Here is a 23,775-nt window from a genome sequence, read left to right as displayed (position 1 = left end):
GAAAATGTTACCCTAATTTTACTAAAGTAAAGTTACAGCCAAGTTCCAGATCTCATTAAAACGGGTGTAGATCAAGAAAGTAATGTATTAGCATTTTTTAAAAATTTGTTCATGGGATTTGGACATCATTGGCCAGCCAACATTTATTGCCCATCTCTAATCGCCCTGGATAGGAAGGTGGTGAGCTGCCTTGAACTGCTGGGTACATGTGGTATAGGAACAAGAACAGGATTTGCATTCTTTGACAGTGAAGGAACAGACAGGATGGTGAGTGGCTTGGAAGGGCACTTGCAGGTGGTGGCATTACCATGTATCTACTGCCTTTGTAGGTGATAGCAGTTACGGGTCTGGAAGGTGCTGTCCAAGATGAGTTGTTGTGGTGTATCTTGCGGGAAGTATGCACTGCAGCCACTGTGAGCGTTCAGGTTGGGGCACCAAACAAGTGGGATATTGTGCATTGGTTGGTTATAGGCTTCTTGAGTATTGGAGTTGCACTCATCCAGGCAAGTGGGGAGTATTCCATTGCATTCCTGTCTTCTGTCTGTACAGGGTGGAAAGGCTTTGGTGAATTGCTCACCACAAATTCTCAGCCTCTGATTTGCTCTCATAGCCACAGTACTTATATGACTAGTCCAGTTCAGTTTCTAGTCAATGGTAACCTCATTGATTTAGCTGTGGTAATTCTGAGAGGAGACCTGACTATGAAGGCTATGGACAGGGTGTTTAGAAAGCATCTATTCCCCTTACATGGAGCATAATTTTTAATGTGAAAGATAATTATGTTAGAGGGCATTTAAGGTTTTTCTCCTCCCACACAGAGTATAGTGGGCATTTAGAATAGTGTCTGGGAGCGTGACTGAGGCAGGAATAGTATTTGAATGAGCACTTAAAATGTCATACTATTCAAAGCTGTGGGCCAAGTATTGGAAAGATGGACTAGTATAGATTGAATAGTTTTCTGTTGGTGGAAACTTGATGAGCCTCTTCTGTACTGTATGATTCTTTGGTTCTAGAACCTGATTATGAACCTGACATTAACTTCACTCCCAGGAACCCTAATTTATGCTGGCAAGGGAAAAGCATGCAGGAAACAACCTTCATTCTTCACTCCCCATCTGGCTGGTTCCAAACTGGGGATAGAAATCTCCTCCTGATTGTTTGAGCAAATGTTGCCTGCTGTGAAACAACTGCTCCTGATAACAAGAAAACCAACTGGAAATGTAAATGAAAGAAATTATTCTTTCTTCAATAATTCCTGTCAACAATATCAATCTAATTTATTTAATGTTGTTTTGCATAGAATAAGACTGTCCTTAAGAAAATGAATGACTTGTGGCATGTTTATGTCATTTAAGAGCACTAACCCCAAATAATGAAGGAAAGGTCATGATACTTAAAATTGAAATGTAATAAGAGTATCTGAGGAGGTTAGGAACCACAGCAGTGGCCACTATTAATGTCTGCTGCTCCAACTTTACTGGCAGGAGTTAAATATTAAGTACTTAATATTTAAGTACACTGACAGGGACCCTCTTATGGCACAGTGGTAGTGTCCCTACCCTGAGACTGGGAGGCCCAGGTTCAAGTGTCACCTGCTCCAGAGGGTGCACTAACATCTCTGAATGGGTTGATTAGAAAGCTAGGTTAAATTTAAAACAAAGTAGCTAAAGCTTTTAATAACAGTCACGTGAAATATAACTCAAGATCACTGATCTGACTTCCTTTTCTCCTTTGATAGTTGTGTCAAATGATTGTAAGGCTGAAAAATGAAATGTAAGTACATTTTCATCCATCTCAGAAAATATAAAACACTAAAAATTTTCAGGATGGTCAAAAAAATGAAAAATTGCAGAAATCTAATTCTGCACCAGCCCTCATCTCAGTTCCACACATTATAAATTCAAGGTCTCAGCTGCATAGTTAGAAAATCACAAACAGTACCAAACTTCTTCCAAATAAGTTGATTAAATAAAACTTGACTCATTTAATAAATAGTTCAAACAAGTCCTCTGATTTCCTGAAGCCAAAATAGGTCAAATATCTAAGTAGAGTTCAATCAAATGAAAAAAAGAATATCAAAAAAAATATGCAATTGAATGTAAAATGAATATTAGCCCATTTGCTTTTAATGGGAAAATTTGAATTAGAAATTAACTATTTAATGGTTCTTGCCAACTTCAGTATTCAGATGCCCTTTCAGTTTATTGGACAAAAATAGATAGGGAAATGATAATTCAAGGAGAAAGTGAGGACTGCAGATGCTGGAGATATTTCTGAAAATGTGTTGCTGGAAAAGCGCAGCAGGTCAGGCAGCATTCAAGGAGCAGGAGAATCGACGTTTCGGGCATGAGCCCTTCTTCAGGAATAGCTCATAATATGGAATTCCCATTAAATCTAATGGCAAGACTCAGTTGTCTGGTTATTCAAATTGTAAAATTATTTCGAATACTCCATTAGAAATGTGACAGTTCTGGTTAAATCTTTATATTATGCATTTCGGATGACAATATTTACATTAACATCAATGTGAACCATGAAAAGTAGTCACAACGTAATCTGGAATTCATGAATGAAATGAATGGAATAAGAAGGTCCTTTCAGGTGGCTCACTAGCTACAACCTAATAGATAGGAATGAAATGAAACAAAGACACTCCCACCTAACCTGATGACTCATCCTTCAATGCCTACATTTTATCCACATTAAGTCTCTTTAAAAATTGTTCTGAGCAAGCAAATCTTTGGCCATCTCATTCAAGCCTACTTCACTGACTGTATTCTGTTTTCTGTCTTTTTGATGGTTGACATATTAAAAGGTCAGTGCTATTAATATCTTGTACTTTGATGATATGAATTTCTTTATATAAATACTTCATTTTTGACAATTACATTACTGACAAGCAGACATGGAATAATAATGGCTTTGTTCCTAAGGCAGGATTGCTCTGTCCTCTTTCACCAAGCCTAATTTCCATTATATTGTCAAGATCATGATATTATTCACATAAGTGGATGTAGTGTGTAGTTAGTAAAATACATTGTTAGTCCCATAATAATATGGTTTAATGAATTGATTCGAAGGATCAGTCAGTAATTGTAATTAGATGTGTATTATCAGGAATGACAGAAGCAAGAAAAGGATGCCTGTCTTTATAGTCCAGAAACGTTCCAAAATCGTAAGATTCACCTTTTAATTTCAATGAAGAAAACTTTGTTCCCTGTGCTTCAAAACAACTAATTTTCAGCTTGCAGAGAGATACAAATGTTTACTTTAGAAGTAATAAATATTTACAGCTAGTGCCATAGAAATCGCACTGATTCACATTCTGTTTATATGCAAAATCTATCAAGGTAGTTAACAGGAACATTATAAAGCAAAGTTTGACAAAGTCAGAGAAAAAGCAGATAGCCAAAAGCTTGCTCGGTTTTAAAGACTGCCTTAAAACGATAAAAGAAAAGTAGGGAGTATTCGAGAAAAAAATACAGAGCATAGAACCTAGGCTGCTGAAGACATAGCCACCAATGGTGAATATAAAATTGGAGATGGTCAAGAGCTGATCAGAGGTGCACAGATATCCCTGTGAGGTTTGTGAGTTAGACATTAGAGAGATAAATAGATGCAAGGTCTTACAGGGATTTGAAAGCAAGTATGAGAATTGCAAATACAATTAGGCACATTGCACTACAATTGTGTTGTCTCCTTGTATCAGCAATTCTGTGGAAATGGTTTTGATACTATGACAGGAGAGAAATTTCTATTATTTGTACTGGTAAATTCATTACCATGATGCCATTAACTAGAAGTAGTACTGATTCAGATTATGTTTAACATCTACTGAAGATCACGATTGTATGCCAGCAGCATATGAACAAAGTAGATCGTAACCATATCCATGCTATACTTGTTCAAAGCTTTAATCTACTAGGAATATAAAGAATCTAACTAAATTAGCCTCACTAATCCTATGACAGCTATTAGAAATGTTATATGTTGGCCATTGAAAGGTCTTGTAGTGTCGTGGTAGTGTCCATACCTCAGGTCCAGAAACATTGAGTTTGAGTCCTGCTCCAGGTCTTGTCAGCCATGGAGAGTGGATTTGAAATCTGGCTAAATAGATTAATTATCAGTACGTACACACATCTGAAGGCAGGTAGTAAGAGTGGGAAACCTCCTGGACAGCCATGGTGCAGAAATCAATGGAAAAACACTTCTGCACTTTGCTCTGATCCGAAGGAAATCCATGGCCCAATTCTCAAACAAGAAAGGGAATTTAAAAACTGCAGCTAAAGTTGCGCTCTAATACCTTTAATCACTTTATCCTCACTTTTAAACTCGTATTGGTTTGTGAGTTTGGAGAGGATTTGTAGCTCAGGTTGTGGATCAGGCTATAAGTTGGCTCGCTGAGCTGGTAATTTGTTCTTAGTTGTTTCATCACCATGCTAGGTAACATCATCAGTGAGCCTTCAGTGAAGGGCTGGTGTTCTGTCCCATTTGCTATTTAACTGTCTTGGTCTGTTGTGGTGGATGATATCACTTCCAGTTCTTTCTCTGAGAGGTTGGCAAATGGGGTCCAAATCGATATGTTTGGTAATGGAGTTCCAGTTTGAATGCCAGGCCTCTAAGAATTCCCGTGTGTGCCTTTGTTTAGCTTGACCCAGGATGGATGTACAGAAAAGCCACACACGCTGACCAGATACTCAACTACAGGAGCAAACACCCTAACACCCAAAAATGGAGCTGCATCAGGATATTATTTAAATGAGTCATAACAGACTGCAGCACCCAGGAATTATGAGAAGCTGAGGAAAAACACCTATACAACGTATTAAGGAACAACGGGTACCCAATAAGCGGAGTCCGCCGATTCCTACACAAAAGATCGAAACAAGAAGAAAAAACAGAGTCAGAGTCATTGGGGACATTTAAGTGATTGGTAGACATGCACATGGATAGCAGTGAGTTGATGGGTGCATAGGTTAATTTACTATATTTTACATTAGGATTAAACCTTGGCACAACATTACTCTGCCAATAGTATAAATTCCTGTTAAAGATTCACAGTTTCTTATACTTTTCACAGATATCAGCACTGATTCTCTAAGTGGACTCATTCCAGTTACTAAGGAAAGCTTTCACCCTTTATTGGCAGAGATGTTGCACTTCTATCCCCTCCAAAATTATTGCGTTTGTCACTCAATAGGATTAGTCAGTCTCTCGCCATACATTAAAGACATCTCGGAGATGATGACCAGACTACTCTGGCACCCAGGTATCATGTTAGCTCACAAACCTACCATCACACTGAAACAGCTCCTGACGAATTTAAAGGACCTCATACCAACAAGCAGCAGAACGAACGTCATATACAAAAATACCCTGCAAGGACTGCAACAAACATTATATTGGACAGATGGGCAGGAAACTAGCCACCAAGATACATGTGCACCAACTAGCCACCAAAAGACATGATCAACTATCACTAGTATCCATACACACAGACGAAGAGGGACACCAGTTCGACTGGGACAATACATCCATCCTGGAACAGGCTAAACAAAGACACACACAAATTCCCAGAGACCTGGCATTCAAACTGGAACTCCATCAACAAACATCGGAGGCTCACTGATGATGTTACCTAGCATGGCGACAAAACATTTGAGAACAAATCTCCCAGCTCAGTGAGCAAACTTACAATCTTATTAGTTAACAACAGATTAAAGTAATTTTCATATTAATTAGTAATTCATTGTATGAATAATATCACACACACACACTTACACACGCACACACATACAATCTTCAAAGGGCTAATAAAGTTATGTTAGTACACAAATTTCTGCTTGACACTATCCTTAATAACCCCAATCAGAGATTACCTGCTTCAGTCAGCAGACTACTGCAGTCACTGTTGTGGTAAGTATAGCTTGTTTAACTATAAATATACATTAGACAAAAAACTTAAAAACTAGGATTTTATAAACACTTAAACTGAGTCCAGTGTGAAAGTGAAGTCAAAGATTTTATGATTTATTTGGTAGCTTTGAATAAGTATTTCTTGCATGTTTATCAGTCACATGTTTTTTACATTTTTAAATTAAGTAACTAATATAATCATTCTGCTCTATTGATTTTTTTTGTGTGTAGGTGTTGTAAAGACATCCACAGTTAACATAAGAATCTCACAACTTACTCAGTTGTGTTGTTAAATGCAAATTACTTAATACTGAAAACAAACTCTGCTTAGTCTTGCTGTGTCTGACACATTGCTGTGCAATTACCAGAATGTGAGAAACTGCAAGAGGATGACGAGACATTCAGTAAGAGTGAATATGTGAAAAAGTAATTAAATGTGAGAGTAAAATAGTGGGTTACTGAGAGAGGGAGTCTGCACATGAGAGTGAGTCAGTGTGAGTTTGATACCCATGGGAATGGCCTCAACCGGGACCTTGGGTTTATGTCACAGTACAGGTGACCCCACTGCACTGTACACACACAAAGACACTCCTACACACACACACACTTACACACGCACACACATACACATATAAGTTTATGGGGTGAATTTGTACTCGCAGAGTTATATTTTACTTTGCTAAAAAACTGCATGAATCCATGTAAGATTCTGTAAATTCATTTTTTTAGACTAGAATCAGTATAAACATTGTGGCACAGATAGTATCAGACAGGGGAGCTCACACCTTCAATATATTAGCTGGGCTGACAGATACCAATTGTTAAAGTTGACTTGAGAATGTAACTTTTAAAAAGAGGTTTTGCGATTTACATATGAAAGAACTGAAACTAGCATGGTCATTCTAACAGAAGAGAGACTTAACAAACAATCCAGGTCTTTTTCAAAATATAATTTCAGTTACATCACACTGTAAACTTTTGCTATAAATTATGTGTCTTACAATCTTGTACTCCACAACCACCTGATGAAGGAGCAGCGCTCCAAAAGCTACTGCTTCCAATTGAACCTGTTGGACTATAACCTGGTGTTGTGTGATTTTTAATTTTCTTTTGGCAGAAGCCTGGATTTTCACCACATTCAGCATGCTGAAAATCGTGGGCAAGACTGCAAATCAAATTCCCAGACAAGGCCCTTCCATTGTTGTGGGAGAGGAAATGGTGTGATGTATGTGTCATACATGTTTAATGTGGGCAGTGCAATTTAAATCAGCAGCTATCTTCATCCCATTCAGATTATGGGAGCTAGAAATATAAAAACTGGAGCAAAGTGATAAGGAGTGATAAGGTGTGATAAGATCAGGTGTGAACTTTGTGTTTCTTTGGATAGCCAAATACAGGTCGTTCTGCTATAACGTGCATTTCGATAGCGCAAATTGGCTATAATGTGATTGATGAATTGTGGACGTTGTTTGGATAACACAAACTTTCTACTGAATGGGTATAGCAATTTACTATTAGAGATCTTCTACAGCGTAATTTTCTATAGTGGTTTACCATAATGCAATTTTCTACAGTGTGTTGTAGAGGAAAACAATGCCGTGTTATAACAGAATGACCAGTACCCAGTTGCAGAGCTTTATGCACCCTTACATATTTAACACTGAATTTGATTTCACTGTACTGGAACTAGCACAGACTAATTTCCAATTGTCTTGCCTTTACCCAAATGAATAGGAGGGGGTGGATGTTAGACACAACAAGATAATATTTTTGCCCCAACTAAAACGTGCATTCAGGTGCCAAGAAGAACTTTGTAATCAAGATAGATGATTGGCATGGCACCATCACATTCACAATCAATGGAAGCCAGTCAACATGAGCAACTGGAGGGCAGACTGAGGACAGAAGGAGGAGGCAGTGCATTCACACCCAGACAGGAGGAAGAAATAGAGGACAAGTAGTACAATGCGTGGGATGGGTGTTTAGAATCCCTTGATATCTACAACTGCCTCAATGACTTCCCAAGCCTTGGGGTGGCCTTCACATGGACTTTATCAGATCAGTTGTAGGTCTGCATCAGCTATCCGTTCTGGCAATTACTCTATCAATAGTGTAAATTCCTGTTAAATATTCAGTTTCTTATACTTTTCACGGATATCAGCACTGATTCTCTCAGTGGACTCATTCCAGTTACGAAGGAAGGCTTTCACCCTTTATTGGCTGAGATGTTGCACTTTATCCCCTCCAAAATGATCGCGTTTGTCACTCAATAGGATTAGTCAGTCTCTCCTGCTCAGATGTCATGTGGTTAAGCCCCACAACAAAGTTAAGCCCATAACAGTGATTGATTGCTCTATTCACCTTCATAGGATTTTCACTGTACCAGGGAACTCCACCAGATGTCCATACATCTGTTATTAATTGGACACAAAAAGTGACTGCTGAGGTTCCAGAATATTGCAGCATTTTTCTGATTCTCCTAACTCATTAGTGGCCCTCTTCCAGCCCTGAATCCAGGAATTCTCATGCTCTCCTACTGCTGTAGTTTGTATCCAGACTTTCTTCGTTGTGTCAGTTGGTTTCCAATGATCAGCAGGGTTCAGGAGCATTAGCATATCCTCAACTAACATTAAATGGTCTTGATCATGAAAATATGTGGCAGTTGGGTTTGTTTTCCTCCATGATTCCTCCATGTGAGATGCTGTCAATAAAAATGTACAGTGAAATGGGTCAGAAGAATTTAGATTAAAATGCTGTCAGTCATTTGTTCCCTCAGTTGCTCAAAACCTTGTGTGCTCAGACACATGGACCTCTGGATCTGGAAGCCACTGCTTGCACATGGATTTCAGAGCCCATGCAGTAACAGGAAATTTTAGAAGGAATTTAGCTTATACGCACTAACAGTTTTCAGCATATCATTCAATAAATTCTGATAACGGTAGGATGGAAAGGATAGATCTCCTCATGTGCCATGTATTGTTGCAGCTGTCACTACAAGGCTGCATATTGATCCATCACCACTGACAGCCTAACCAGTTTTGTCTTAGTCACAATGTTATGGCATAGCAGTGAGGGACCTGGCCAAGCACTAGTGCATCCTGCCAGATAGGTGCAAAAGAGGACAGTGGGTGAGATAACTGTGTTAGCACTGTTCACTTTTTATCCACTAACCCTTGGCAGCTAACTTCATTGTCACATGTACCAGGTAGTGGTGGTATAGAGTAGTGCTATGTCCATGGATGTGTCTTGAGAACATACTGCGTTCTTTTGATGCTTCAGTAAGGTATACATTAAATAAGCTGTGGCAATAACAATTTTCACATTGGGACAGCTAATGGTAGGTCATCTATTCCAGAGTTAGCTAACAGTTGATTCACTTGATAAGTTAATGATGTTTCCTTCAATGCACAGGAAGCTTACCACAGAAGACCAAATTTTCAAATGTGACTTTCTGAAGGCCTGCTTTTACATACGCTAAATCTGGGATTCCCAACCTGTGCCAGGGCCACTTCAGACTCCTCAATAATTCCATGTCTGGCAATCCTGAGTCCAAATGTATCATCCCTTCTCACCTGACATTATTGAAAATTATGTTTGTGGAGCCAGGGATTCTCCAAAGTCTGTGTGCCCAATACAGGGATGAAAACTTAAACCACTATCTAGCATGTGGTTTAAATTTTGTGACATGTTCAAATATCTAACTTGCCACCTCACTTGCTTGTAGTCATGGCTGAAGTGATAGAAGTTAAGTTCGGTTCTTATGGATAGGTAGTACTACCTTACCAAATATTATACAAGACTGGACTGTGGCTAAAACATGAAATTGTTATCTCAAGATGTTAATGCATTGAGACAACATGAGTGAGACCAGTATAAAATCAATGTCATTTACTCTATTCTGTTCTATCACTTGTAATTTCTCAACTATATTTCCATGATTCATTGGAAATATGCCTTCTCTCAGTTGTACCTCAATTGAGGATTTGATGTTTACTCATTAAGATGTACAGCATGGAACAAACCTTTCAGTTCAATTCATCCATGCAAACCAGATATCCGAGATGTTGTAGAAAATCTCAGGCATCAGACCTTGAGCATTAACAGACTTTATTACATGGCCATGCGGAAAACGTCCTGCCTCACAGAGAGAGAGAGAGAGAGAGAGATAGAGAGACAGGCATAGTCCGAAGTAAAACAAAATGTTACAGGTTATATAGTATTCTAGACAGGGACTGACCGTTAGTTGCAAAAATCATGGGGTCAGGTGAAGTCATGGTCAACCCCTCTTATTGTTACAGATGGTTCCCAATTAAACAGGCTCGAATGTTAGCACATACCAGATAGTTTACACAAGGCTCTGCAGGAACCAGGTAAGAGGTACAATGAGCCATATATCATTATGAAAGCAAAACTAGTCTAGGATCTGGGGGGAAGCAAGGACTAGCAGACAGTTGCAAGGTTATTTTGGAAAAGTCGTTATAGCAGCACTTCTTCAAAACAGCATATCAGCAACCTGTGCTTTAACTGGAGAGATCATTTATGAGACAAAATGGCTGCCAGGCAGAGTGTGTGAAATTTTCTTCCACATAAGATAAATCTAGTCCCATTTGCCAGCATTTGGCCCATATCGCTCTAAACCCTTACTATTCAAATACAAATCTAGATGCCTTTCAAATGTTGTAATTATAGCAGCTTCCACCATTTCCTCTGGCAACTCATTCCATACATGAACCACCCTCTGCATGAAAAAGTTGCCCCTTAGATCACTTTTAAGTCTTTCCCCTCTCACCTTAAAACTATGCCATCTAGTTTTGGACTTCCCCACTCCAGGGCTCTTTACTCTATCCATGCCCCTCATGATTTTATAAACCTCTATAAGGACATCCCTCAGCCTCCAACGCTCCAGGGAAAATAACACTTAACAGAAGTTGTACTGATGATGTTACCCAACATGATAGCAAAACATCTGCACGATAACCCAGTTGCTCGGCGAGCTAGCCAACTACGTTATCCACAACCCAAGCTATAGATTTGCACAAAAACCTTTAAAATTTAAGCAACATTTTTCATGACTTCAAGATGACCCTTTACAATCAATTTTAAGTACTTTTGGAAGTGTAATTACTGATAACATCTGCAAATAAAAGTCGATTTGTACAAAATTCCCACAAACAGGAAATTAGATAAATGATCATTTAAATGTTAATTTTTTTCTCAGTGTTTCAAGTAATGTGTTTGAAAGGCTACTCACACTAATGTGAAAGAAACTTACAGCAGAGGTAGTGATCATTTTGTCAGGATAAGCCAGCTAATATACAACATACAATGCATTTCTTTGAATACGCAGGAATCACTGTTCTTCAAATAAGGATTTCTGTTTCTTTTACCCATGTGAAAAAGCAGACAGCTTTCTGGTTCCAAGGTACATGTGTAGATGTTAGGCCAGAGATCCAAATGCTTAGCCAAAGAGCTGTCTTAAAGATGGATATCAAGGTAAAGAGGCAGAGAGGTGTCAGGATAGCATTCAGAGATTGTGGTTTACACAATCAAAGGAGTCATCCATGATAGAGCAATTAAAATCATGGATACAGTGAAAAAAAAGGCCAGGATTAGAGAAGCACAGAAAGATTGTGGGGTTGGAGTAGATTACAGAGATACTGATGGGAGAGGCCATCATAAAGAGTTTGAAAACAAGCCAGAAAAAGAATTTTAAAGTCATGATATTACTTGACCAGGAATAATGTCGGTTAGCAAAATGGAGTGATAAGGAACTATAGTATAGACAGCAGTGTTTTGGATGACCGTAAAAAGGGAAGAATGTGAGTGATCACCTGCAATGTGTTGGAATAGTTAAGCCTCAAGGTAACAAAGTCAGAAATGAAGAGTTCAGCAGAAAAGACAGAGACAAAGTTACGTGATATTTCAGACCTGGAAAAAGTGAAGACATGGATAGGATGTCAGAAAAGCTTAATTTGAAAAATTCAAATATGGAGTTCTGGTGAAGATGTGAATGGATCTAGGGGGCAACATGTTCATGGACTTGAGAGGAAAGAGAAGTTCGAAATTAGACAATAGTTTGCAAGGATCATGGGTTCAAGGTTTTTCTTTTTTAGAGTGAGGTGATAACTGGTAAAATAGAGGGTAACCATTTAAAATATTAGCTTTGGAGGCCAACTTGGGTATTTTGCAGCTATGGGATAATACAATTGAGGAAACAAGGGTGGATCTCATGGAAAAGATCATTGCAGAGAGGCACAAGGAGGGAAACTGGGGAACTATGTACATTAGGACTAGAGCAGGGATTGCACTTGGACCAGTTGTGGGAGGCAGGAAAGTAGTAGAGGCAGTTGATCGCATGGTCTCAACCTCAGTGACAAAGAAGTTTAGAGCTCCTTGTTTGAGATGAATGGAGAAGGGGTGGGGAGAGGGATTTATGAAATGCATTGTAAAGAAAAGCAGTCAGGGCTTTACATTCTGGGATGACCCTGGAATAGTGATGAATTTCAACTGATATAAATCGGACTAATTATGTCTTAAGTAGTGAGCCAAATCCAACCATAGATACCCATACCAGTTGTCTGTAATATATTTTAAAATCTGCCTCCTTTGGCCTTAAAGGAATTGAGATGAGGGGCATACCTAGGAAGCAGCCAGAGTAAGAGAATGTAATGCTTTTACTGGTGACCAAGACATCAAAAGTGGAGATAAGGGTGCAGTTAAATAAATCAATAGAGAGTCGGGGAGGGGGGCAAAGGCCAGATAGTTACAATTTTGGAAGTGCAGATATATGTAAATTGAGATAGATTATTTTTCAGGAATATGTACGGGCGGTAGTTTTGGAGCCTGTAAGGGGGATGTAGATGCAAAGCGAGACAAGGAAGTGATCAGAAAGGCCCTTATCTGTCATTGATAGACTGAGTCTAACAATGCAAGATCAATAGGTGGTCAAGAGGTTCAGTGGGGTTGTTTACAGGAGAAATTTCAAAAGGATAAGTCAGCGGTGAGAAGTAATTAGTGTAATAGTTATTAACACCTTAAGTGTATCAGAGACATCAAATCACATGGAGCGAGAACCTACAGGAAGAAAGTTCTAATGGAGTCTTGCTGAACCACGTAAATAGTGCAGATGCTCAAATTGTAATGCATCGACTGTATTTAAAATGATAGATAGAATGGGGGATATACTGGGCCATAATGTTGCAACGTGTATTGTAGTATGATTCCACTGCTTCTGCTGGTCCACAGTGCCTTGTAGATGTTCAGTATTGAATTTGATCTACATACTTGAAGTTTATCCCATTTAACACAGTGACGGGACAGAAGGTGGTGGTGGAGGGTTGTTTTTCAGACTGGAGGCCTGTGAACAGTGAAGTGTCACAAGGATCAGTGCTGGGTCTACTACTTTTTGTCATTTACATAAATGATTTGGATGTGAATATAAAAGGTATAGTCAATAAGTTTGCAGATGACACCAAAATTGGAGGTGTAGTGGACAGCAAAGAAGGTTACCTCAGATTACAACGGGATCTTGATCAGATGGGCCGATGGGCTTATGGAGTTTAATTTGGACAAATGCGAGGTGCTGCATTTTGGGAAAGCAAATCTTAGCAGGACTTATACACTTAATGGCAAGGTCCAATTGAGCTTTGCTGAACAAAGAGACCTTGGAGTGCAGGTTCATAGCTCCTTGAAAGTGGAGTCACAGATAGTTAGGATAGTGAAAAAGGGGTTTGGTATGCTTTCCTTTGTTGCGGCTGCACAGGATATTGGTTAGGTCACTTTTGGAATATTGCATGCAAGTCGTCTCCTTCCTATCGTAAGGATGTCATGAAACTTGAAAGGGTTCAGAAAAGATTTACAAGGATGTTGCCAGACTTGGAAGATTTGAGTTATGGGGAGAGGTTGAATAGGCTAGGGCTATTTTCCCTCGAGCGTCGGAGGCTGAGAGGTGACCTTATAGAGGTTTGCAAAATCATGGCGGGCATGGACAGCATAAATATACAAAGTCTTTTCTCTGGAGTGGGGGAGTCCAGAATTAGAGGGCATAGGTTTAGGGTGAGAGGGGAAAGATATAAAAGAGATCTAAGGGGCAACCTTTTCATGCAGAAGGTGGTACGTGTATGGAATGAGCTGCCAGAGGAAGTGGTGGAGTCTAGTGCAATTGCAACATTTAAAAGGCATCTGGATAGGTATATGAATAGGAAGGTTCAAAGTTTGTGCGAAGATTTGTAGCTCGGGTGCTCGTTGTTGTGGTTCTGTTGGCCGAGCTGGAAGTTTTTGTTGCAAACGTTTCGTCCCCTGGCTAGGCGACATCATCAGTGCTTGGGAGCCTCCTGCGAAGCGCTTCTTTGATGTTTCCTCCGGTGTTTATCGTGGTCTGTCCCTGCCGCTTCCGGTTGTCAGTTTCAGCTGTCCGCTGTAGTGGTTGGTATATTGGGTCCAGGTCTATGTGTTTGTTGATGGAGTTTGTGGATGAATGCCATGCCTCTAGGAATTCCCTGGCTGTTCTCTGTCTGGCTTGCCCTATGATAGTAGTGTTGTCCCAGTCGAATTCATGTTGCTTGTTGTCTGCGTGTGTGGCTACTAAGGATAGCTGGTCGTGTCGTTTCGTGGCTAGTTGATGTTCATGTATGCGGATTGTTAGCTGTCTTCCTGTTTGTCCTATATAGTGTTTAGTGCAGTCCTTGCGTGGTATTTTGTACACTACATTCGTCTTGCTCATGTTGGGTATCGGGTCCTTCGTTCTGGTGAGTTGTCTGAGCGTGGCTGTTGATTTGTGTGCCGTTATGAGTCCCAGGGGTCGCAGTAGTCTTGCAGTCAGTTCCGAGATGCTCCTGATGTATGGTAGTGTGGCTAGTCCTTTTGGTTGTGGTATGTCCTCATTCCGTGGTCTTTCTCTTAGGCATCTGCTGATGAAGTTGCGCGGGTATCCGTTTTTGGCGAATACCTTGTACAGGTGTTCCTCTCCTTTTTGCAGTCCTGGTGTACTGAAGTGTGTTGTGGCCCTTTTGAATAGTGTCCTGATGCAGCTTCGTTTGTGTGTGTTGGGGTGGTTACTTTCATAGTTTAGGACTTGGTCTGTGTGTGTGGCTTTCCTGTTTACTCTTGTAGTGATTTCTCCGTCTGGTGTTCTCTGTACCATCACGTCTAGGAATGGGAGTTGGCTATCCTTTTCTTCTTCTCTCGTGAATCGAGAGTGTGGCGTTGATGATCCGGTGTGTTTTTTCTATTTCCGTGTTTTTAATGATTACAAACGTGTCATCGACATATCTGACCCAGAGTTTGGGTTGAATTTGTGGTAGGACTGTTTGTTCTAACCTTTGCATAACTGCCTCTGCTATGAGTCCCGAGATTGGTGATCCCATGGGTGTTCCGTTGATTTGTTCGTAAATCTGGTTGTTGAATGTGAAGTGTGTTGTGAGGCACAAGTCCAGTAGTTTAAGTATGCCGTCTTTGTTGATAGGTTCAGCGTCCTGTTTTCTGTTCTGTATGTCCAGTAGGTTGGCTATTGTTTCTCTGGCTAGGGTTTTGTCAATCGAAGTGAACAGTGCTGTCACGTTGAATGATATCATGGTTTCTTCTTTGTCTATGTGTATATTTCTGATGATGTCCAAGAATTCCTGTGTTGATTGTATAGAGTGTTTGGATCCGCTGACCAGGTGTTTCAGTTTCTGTTGTAGTTCTTTGGCCAGTTTGTATGATGGTGTCCCTGGTAGTGATACTATGGGTCTGAATGGGATGTCTGGTTTGTGTACTTTAGGTAATCCATAGAATCTGGGGGTGTTGTTGCTTTCCGGTTTCATTCTTTGTAGGTCAGCTCTGGTTATCTGTCCGTTTTTTTGTAGACTCCTTCGAAAGAATCGAATCCTTCCACAATGTGTCAGATACAGACCACCAGTCAACAATCCACAAGCCAGGGAAACAGCCCAGCAAAAACTTCCAGCTCGGCGAACAGAACCACAACAATGAATAGGAAGGGTTTAGAGGGATATTGGACAGGTGGGACTAGATTTGAGTTAGGATATCTGGTCGGCATGAATATGTTGGACCGAAGGGTCTATTTCCGTGCTGTACATCTCTATGACTGTATGACTAAGTTCAAATAAATTTAGCAATAATGTTTTAGATAATGTTTCAGATTTTAGCTTTTATTTATTAAACTAACACCTCAAATTAATTAAATAGACCACTGTATTTAGATTAATATTCATTTAATTTGCGTTAACATGGTTTCCAGTTCTCATCTATCAAAAACATGAGTTCAATTTTTATAGTTAGATGCAGTGACTTCACAGAAGGTAGTGCTCAGGTCCTGAATCGGTGCTTACCCACAAGTTTCTGACAGGCAAATGTGAGTAATATTTAAAAATACTCGTTTCCAATCATTTAACTGAATAAACAATTTCCACATTAAGATAAAAGCACTGAATAAAGGTCTTTTTCCAGTCCTGTGGTAGCGTCCCTCCCTCCGACCGGAAAGCCCGTGTTCAGGTCCCATCTGCTCTTGAGGTGTGCAATAACACCCCTTAAACAGGTTGACGACAAAATACCTTAAGTTCAGCAAGGACCGAGTCCTATGGTTTCCCTTTCTTCTTTAGATTAAAAGAGGCCAGCTCCCATTGATACTAGACTGCTGAACTGGCAAAAAGTTGGTCACTTGAGGGGCTCAACAAAATGAAAAATTTTGTCAAAAGTGAATAAGATCTCCTTCAGTGCAGTGGTGGCGTCCCTATCTGGAGGCTTGGGTTCAAGTCCTACCTGCTTCAAAGGTGTGTTGTAACATCTCTGAGCAGGATGATTACAAAATATTTTTAAAAAGCAGTGAATGTAACCAGTTGTCGAAGAACCAATAATGCGACTTTTGGAAACAAACCTCACATGGCAAATCCGAGTACTCAGCTTTTATGTTGTTTCGTAAAAGTAAAGCGAAATAAAGGTCTGGTTCAGACTAATCCCATTCTGGGTATGCCAGAGGTTTTGTTTTAATTCAAACGTATTATTTATTTCACTCCGTCGAATCCAGACAGAGTCCGCCCCAGTCTCTGTGGAGGTCACCGTGTCCCTGATTATTTTTTTTAAATTTCAAAAATATACTTTATTCATAAAATTATTTGGATCTGATGATATTCTCCGGGAGGAAGTTGAGCACAGCCCTGCTCTCGTCGGAGGTGAGGCTGGAAAGGCGCTTCACACCGCCATTGCGGTCCCTCTTGACTCCTCCCTTCCCCGCCCCTTACGCCCGCCGCTGTTGTCAAGTGGGAATGTTAAGCGTATCTGTCCCAACCCTTCTACCGAATCCCTGTGCTCAGTGCGATTTAATGTATCACCCTTAGTCAGCTCGATATAAGGGTTTGACACAAGCGATTTGCACATTAAAAAGGGAAATCGAAGACATTATCTTCTAGTTTCGCGGAGGCTGATGAAGATAAGAAATACGACCCCATCTGCAGTAAAACGTTGCTTCCTTATGAAGGAGCGGCGCTCCGAAAGCTTCCAATTAAACCTGTTGGACTATAACCTGGTGTTGTGTGATTCCAACAGCGGCATCTCCAAATCATGCCTTGCCCTTTATGTTTGCCTCTGCTGGAGATAGCCACAATTTGCTGCTACCCCGGCGCTGGGCGACCACTCATGTTCGGAACATAATTCATCCATAACTCGCCAGTCTCTCATCTTCAACTCAATAAATAGTTATTTAAATTTGCCCAGGTGTTTGAAAATTATGAATAGTTTGTGAGCAAACCAAAAATAACCCTACAGAGACAACTTCATGTATATCCGGGTGATCGGGTCCCGCAGCCGAAAGTGAAAATAAAAGTATTCACATCTCGCTGGGTAAAGTGGAATGGCGGGCCTCTGAGAATGATGATTTAACCTGAGCTCCGAGTTTATGGCAAAAGGAATTGCAATAGAAGTAAGAATTAGTATTGTACAGAATGGAGTGTTTGAACCTTCATAATTGCAGTACAAGTTATGTTCTTGGTGCCTTTGGACGCAGGACTGTAAATGTTGTCAAATAAGCATCAATGCGACTCCGGGTCTTCATGTACTTTTTGAATTATTCACAGGCCGTTGGCTCCTGTTATTAGCGAATCAGTAATCGTTAACGTGTTCAAAATAATCGCAAATAAAAGGATGCTTGTGGTTTTGCAGATGAGTCATTTATCCGTAATTGGATTAAGCTGTCACCCGTTTCTTCACTACTTTGAAAGTTTGAAAATTAATTAAGCTGCAAATACTTGTGTATTTCATTTTAGCGTAAGATTAATGATACAAAGAACCGTGGCTACGATCAATTATGGTATTTGCTGTAGAGGTTTGATTTACGGTTAAATATTTTTCTATTCATTCGTGGAACATGGATGACACTAGCTTTGCTAGCATTTACTGCCTAACCCTAATACCCCTTGAGAAGGTTTATAAACATAGGAGCAGAATTAGGGCATTCAGCCCACTGGGTCTGCGCTGCCACTCCATCTTGGCTAATGTGCTCCTCACCCCTATTTTCCTGCCTTCTCTTCATATCCCTTCACCCCATTACCAATTACAAATCGGTCTAACACCTCCTTAAATTTATTCACTGTCCCAACATCCACCGCACTTTGGGGTAGTGAATTCCACACATTCACAACCCTTTGGGAGAAATAGTTTCTCTCAACTCTGTTTTAAATTTGCTAACCCTTATCCTAAGATTATGGCCTCTCATCCTAGAATGTCCCACAAGAGGAAACATCCGCTCCATATCTATTTTAACCACCCCTCTTATCATCGCGAATGAATACCTCCATTTGATCTCCCCTTATTCTTTTAAATTCCGGAAATTATAGGCCTAAACTGTTCAATCTGTCGTTATATGACAAACCACTCATCTCTAGGATCAATCTAGTAAACCTCCTCTGAACTGCCTCCAATGCCACCACATCTTTCCTCAAATAAGGAGACCAAATCTGTGTACAATACCCCAGGTGCAGTCTCACCAATATTTTTTACAATTGTTGTAACAATACTTCTTTACCTTTATATTTTATTTTCTTCACTATAAACACCAGCATTCCATTCACTTTCTTTATTATCTGCTGTACCTACATACTAGTTTTCTGTGACTCATGAACGGGGTGTAGTTGCTGGAGGACTTAAGTCAAGTCCACCATACCTTGCAGTGCAAATGGACCTATTGAGCAGAATCTTATGCTGTCTCTAGCACCAAGCTTGGAGGTGAGAATGTGGCATATCTGAATCCTGTTGATTTAAAGTCATCACCAGACTTATGTTTTGAGCTGGAAAGGGCATGATTGACATTCCTGCCTCACTGCCATTTGTGAACCACAAATGAGCAATTAATCCCACCAACAGTAGGATTGACCCAGCTGCAAGTAGGCCTGTGACCATGCGGAACAAATTAGACCGTGTGGATGTTTGTCAGTTTTGGAGTGTGTCCTTCAATCAAAGACAATCGTGCCTTATCTAGGGATTGTACATCAGAATGGGGGAGGGGAATTTCACAGCCAGCCCTCTGCCCCTGTTGTTGATCCTCCTATACCAATCTTGTCACAACCTGCATCCCACAAAGCCTTGCCCATGCCATTGTTCACCAGAAACCTGAATCTTCTGCAATCGTGGGACACCAGGGTTTGTCTTACGGCAATAGCCACATCTCCTCAATGGTGTGGCCTCATGCAAGCTGTCACCCTCTGATCTGTGGGCCCTCAATGCCTCAGGATGTTGATTCCAGGAGAATGCTCTCCAGTGGCCTCACCATTGCCTGATTGGCCTATCATTTAGTGGTCCTTTCTAGAAAGGTTAAAAATCACACAACACCAGGTTATAGTCCAACAGGTTTAATTGGAAGCACACTAGCTTTCGGAGCACCGCTCCTTCATCAGGTGGTTGGAGAACACAATTTGCTATAAATTTTGCTATAAATTCTGTGTTTTACAATTGTGTCTTCCACAACCACCTGATGAAAGAGCGATGCTCCGAAAGCTAGTGTGCTTCCAATTAAAACTGTTGGACTATAACCTGGTGTTGTGTGATTTTTTAACTTTGTACACCCCAGTCCAACACCAACATCTCCAAGTAATTTCTCGAAAGGGACATCGTGGGTCGGTCTCAGATTTTCCAGCCAACAGGCAAGACCCCTGACTACACAACAGTATTTTGCTCATTGTTTCTGACTGAATTCCTGCTTCACAGAAGTTCAGGATGTTAAAGTAATTTTACTGCTAAATTTAGATAACTTTAAGTTGTGATAAAGTCTACAATACTGTCTACTTAGCATTCCATAATGTATTTGATAAATTTCCGAATGAGTAGTTTTCTTAGTAGTTAGGACTTACGCCTGTGATTGGTGGGAATTGAACCTGTTAGGGACACAACGCTGTTCCAGAAAAGCCCCCAATACAGTACTTTTTTCATCAAGCTGTTTAGATCTATTATGACACACCTTTATGACCATCACGTTCTGAGGTGGGATTTGAATCTGAACCTTCTTGCCAAGAGGTAGGGGCACTCCACCTGCACCACATGGACCCAACAACAGTTAGTAGTCATTAACCATGAAGCTGTAACAATCTAAGAGTCTTCAAAACTTGAGTAGCTCTGGCCAGGGACTTGGACTGGACTTGGGAATCCGAGATATGACAAAGTGAGCAACTGCATGTAGAATATAGGTGTATTGCTAGTAACTGTCCAGGATGAGGAGAAAGCGACCCCATAGATCTGACAGGAAATGAAATAGGGGTAATCTCAATTCTCTTAGAATTGATTTGTAAATTGTGTCAAGATCTCTAAATATTTCAGTCAGTTCAGACACACACTGATCACTAAATATAATCTCATTTTAGAAATTATCAGTAAATCATGAGACATCCAACCAAAGCCAGAGTTTGAGAGATTCTTCAAGTTTGTTTTGTTGAAGAAATATGACTGAAACTCGGAAATACAGCTGGACAGGAATTTTCCTATTTTCAGATTGCTGGACAATTTTCAGGAAGGAACTCTATGGCTTAATTTTGTCGGAAAGCCTACTGGATGTTATGGCAGTCAGGTAGCTGATTGGCTGCTGGTGAAATTTCTGCTGGATTTAGAACCCCAGAACAAGAAATCCCTTCCTGAGCAGAGTTGCTTTACAGGAGTTGTAAAAGCTATTATAGAAATGTAGGGTTTAATTTTGTTATACTTTATTTGCTTAGGCGCAAAATTAATGTTCCACAATCCATTGCTTTGGGCCAAAATATCTAAGTATGCTGAACAAAGAGACCTTGAGTGCAGGTTTGTAGCGCCTTGAAAGTAGAGTCGCATTTAGATAGGATAGTGAAGAAGGCGTTTGGTATGCTGTCCTTCATTGGTTAGAGTATTGATTATAAGAGTTGGAAGGTCATGTAGTGGCTATACAGGACATTGATTAGGCCATTTTTGGAATATTGTGTGCAATTCTGGTCTCCTTCCGATTGGAAAGATGTTGTGAAACTTGAAAGATTTACAAGGATGTTGCCATGATTGGAGGATTTGAGCTATAAGGAGAGATTGAATAGGCTGGGGCTGTTTTCCCTGGAGCATTCCAGGCTGAGGGGTGACTTTATAGAGGTTTATAAAATCATAAATGGCATGGATAGGGTAAATAGACAAGGTGGGGGAATCCAGAACTAGAGGATGTAGGTTTAGGGTGAGAGGTGAAAGAGAGCAAGGGGGCAATGTTTTCACTCAGAGGGTGGTGCAGAGGAATGAGCTGCCAGAGGAAGTGTTAGAGGCTAGTACAACTGCAACATTTAAAAGGCATCTGGATGGGTGTATGAATAGGAAGGGTTTGGAGGGACATGGGCCAGGAGTTGGCAAGTGGGACTAAATTAGGTTAGCATATCAGGTCAGCATGGACAAGTTAGACCAAAGGGTCTGTTTCCATGCTGTGCATTTCTATGACTCTATGCAGGAATAAAATCAGCTGAAGTAATGATTTGGAGGAATTAATGTTGGACTGAGCTGGACAAAGTTAAAAATCGCACAACACCAAGTTATAGTCCAACAGGTTTATTTGAAAGCACTAGCTTTCAAAGCTAGTACTTCCAAATAAACCTGTTGGACTATAACCTGGTGTGTGATTTTTTAACATTTGAAGTAAGTGAGGATGGAGATGGCAAGTGGATTGTAATGTAGAAAAATGTAAGATGATCCACTTTTGTAGAGTGTATATAGAAAGAAAATATTTTTTACAAGTCACCACATTAGTAAATTTGGGGTGGCACAGTGACTCAGCAGTTAGCACTGCTGCCTCATAGCGCCAGGGACCCAGGTTCAATTCCACCCTTGGGTGGAAGTCTGTGTGGGATTGGCACATTCGCCCTGTGTCTGCCTGAGGTTCCTCTGGTTTGCTCCCACAGTCCAAAGATGTGTAGCTTAGGTGAATTGGCTATGTTAAATTGCCCATTGTGGATTAGCCATGGAACATGCAGGGTTACAGGGATAGCGTAGGAGTGATTCTTAAGAGGATTAGTGTGGACTGAATGGTCTGCTTCTACACTGTAGGGATTCTATGAATTTATCATAAATACTGATATTCAAAAGATTTGGGAGCCACAGGAAGTTAACATGCAGATACAACAAACAATTAGGAAAGCAAAGAACAGGTTTGGTTTGTTTATACTTCTCTTAGAGACAGAACAATATTAAACATTTTTGGGACAGTTGTTACATGAGGCGAGTTTGAATAAAGTGGAATTATATTATCTGGAGTTTAGATGCATGAGGTATTTAGATCACTGAAATATATGGCGCCAGATCTTCTAGTCTCTGGATAGTCAGAGATCGGATGCATCTTGAAAGATGCATTAGAAATTGCAACTGATCGACCTCACAGTAATTGCTGGGAAGTAGAATCTTTCAACAAGCAATTTTCCAGAGTGCAGACTCCACTAGCAAGGGTCCCAGCTCGGTGTTAGAGTTGCAGACTTCAAGTAATTCTGACTGACATATCTGAATAGTTCGAGTTGAAAAGGTAGCAGGATTAAAACCTGCTTTCACTCCTGGCTAACATTAAAACTGACTCTCCAATCATTCTCACATGCCTTAACCAAGACCCATCTTTCTCCCCCCCCCCCCCCCCCCCCCCCCCCCCCCCGCCATTCCAGACTGAACCAAATTGCATGCCCTTCCCACAAGATCCGATCAAACCCTTCCCAGCTCACAGTATGAGGATTCAACTCTATTAAAGATGCAGTAGGGTTAATTGCATATTTCTGTGGCCTCCTGCATCCGAAATTGAGCTCAGATCTGACCGTGATTGCTGCTATGATAAATTTAGGAACATAAAGCCTTCACAGGGTTTGATAGGGTAGATGCTGGAAACCCAGCCATTAGAACTAAGATGAGGTTATACTTCTTAATTTAGATCGCTAGCATTACAGGGTTAGGGTGAATCTTTTGGCTATTTTTATTGCAGAGAACTGTTTTTTCAGTAAATTCAGGACCAAAATTGATAAAAGTTTGTGTACTAAGGGAATTGAGGGATATGGGGACACAACGTGAAAATGAAATAAAGATAGAAGATCGTCTATTGGGAAGGCTCAAGGGATCATGTATGCACTACTCCTAATTCTCGTGAAGCTAAAGTCTTTGGTAAAGAGCTGAGGAACTAAAGGAATAATTATATTTAATTTAGTAAGATACACAAAATATAATTTTAGTGTGAAATAAATAATTTTGAATTTTATTTAGTTTGAAATCTTATTTTGACATTTAGAAATGCTAGTTACTGATAAAAACATATAGATAATCTTTCAACAAGTGTTTTGAATAATTGTATGTTCTCTTGAGTGGGCTTTCAGGTTTGGTTCTTTTCATTGCTATTTCCTCATGATAGATTAC

At 40.2% G+C, this 23,775-nt stretch overlaps 1 protein-coding gene across 1 annotated transcript in view; it reads left to right on the top strand.

The window, feature by feature from the left end:
- Positions 1–17,510: 17,510 nt before the first annotated feature.
- Positions 17,511–23,775, top strand: part of erap2 (endoplasmic reticulum aminopeptidase 2) — a 74,133-nt gene continuing 67,868 nt past the window's right edge. Inside the window, exon 1 of the mRNA XM_087999002.1 lies at positions 17,511–17,830. The gene's annotated coding sequence lies outside the window, so the exon portion shown is untranslated. The remainder of the gene's footprint in view (positions 17,831–23,775) is intronic.

The sequence above is a fragment of the Chiloscyllium plagiosum genome, unplaced genomic scaffold, assembly GCF_037043375.1.
Source record: "Chiloscyllium plagiosum isolate Xiang-an unplaced genomic scaffold, Cpla_swu_hap1 HiC_scaffold_2, whole genome shotgun sequence".
Lineage (NCBI taxonomy): Eukaryota > Metazoa > Chordata > Chondrichthyes > Orectolobiformes > Hemiscylliidae > Chiloscyllium > Chiloscyllium plagiosum.
Note: the sequence above shows the minus strand (reverse complement) of the source record. Positions and strands in the feature narration are given on the sequence as shown.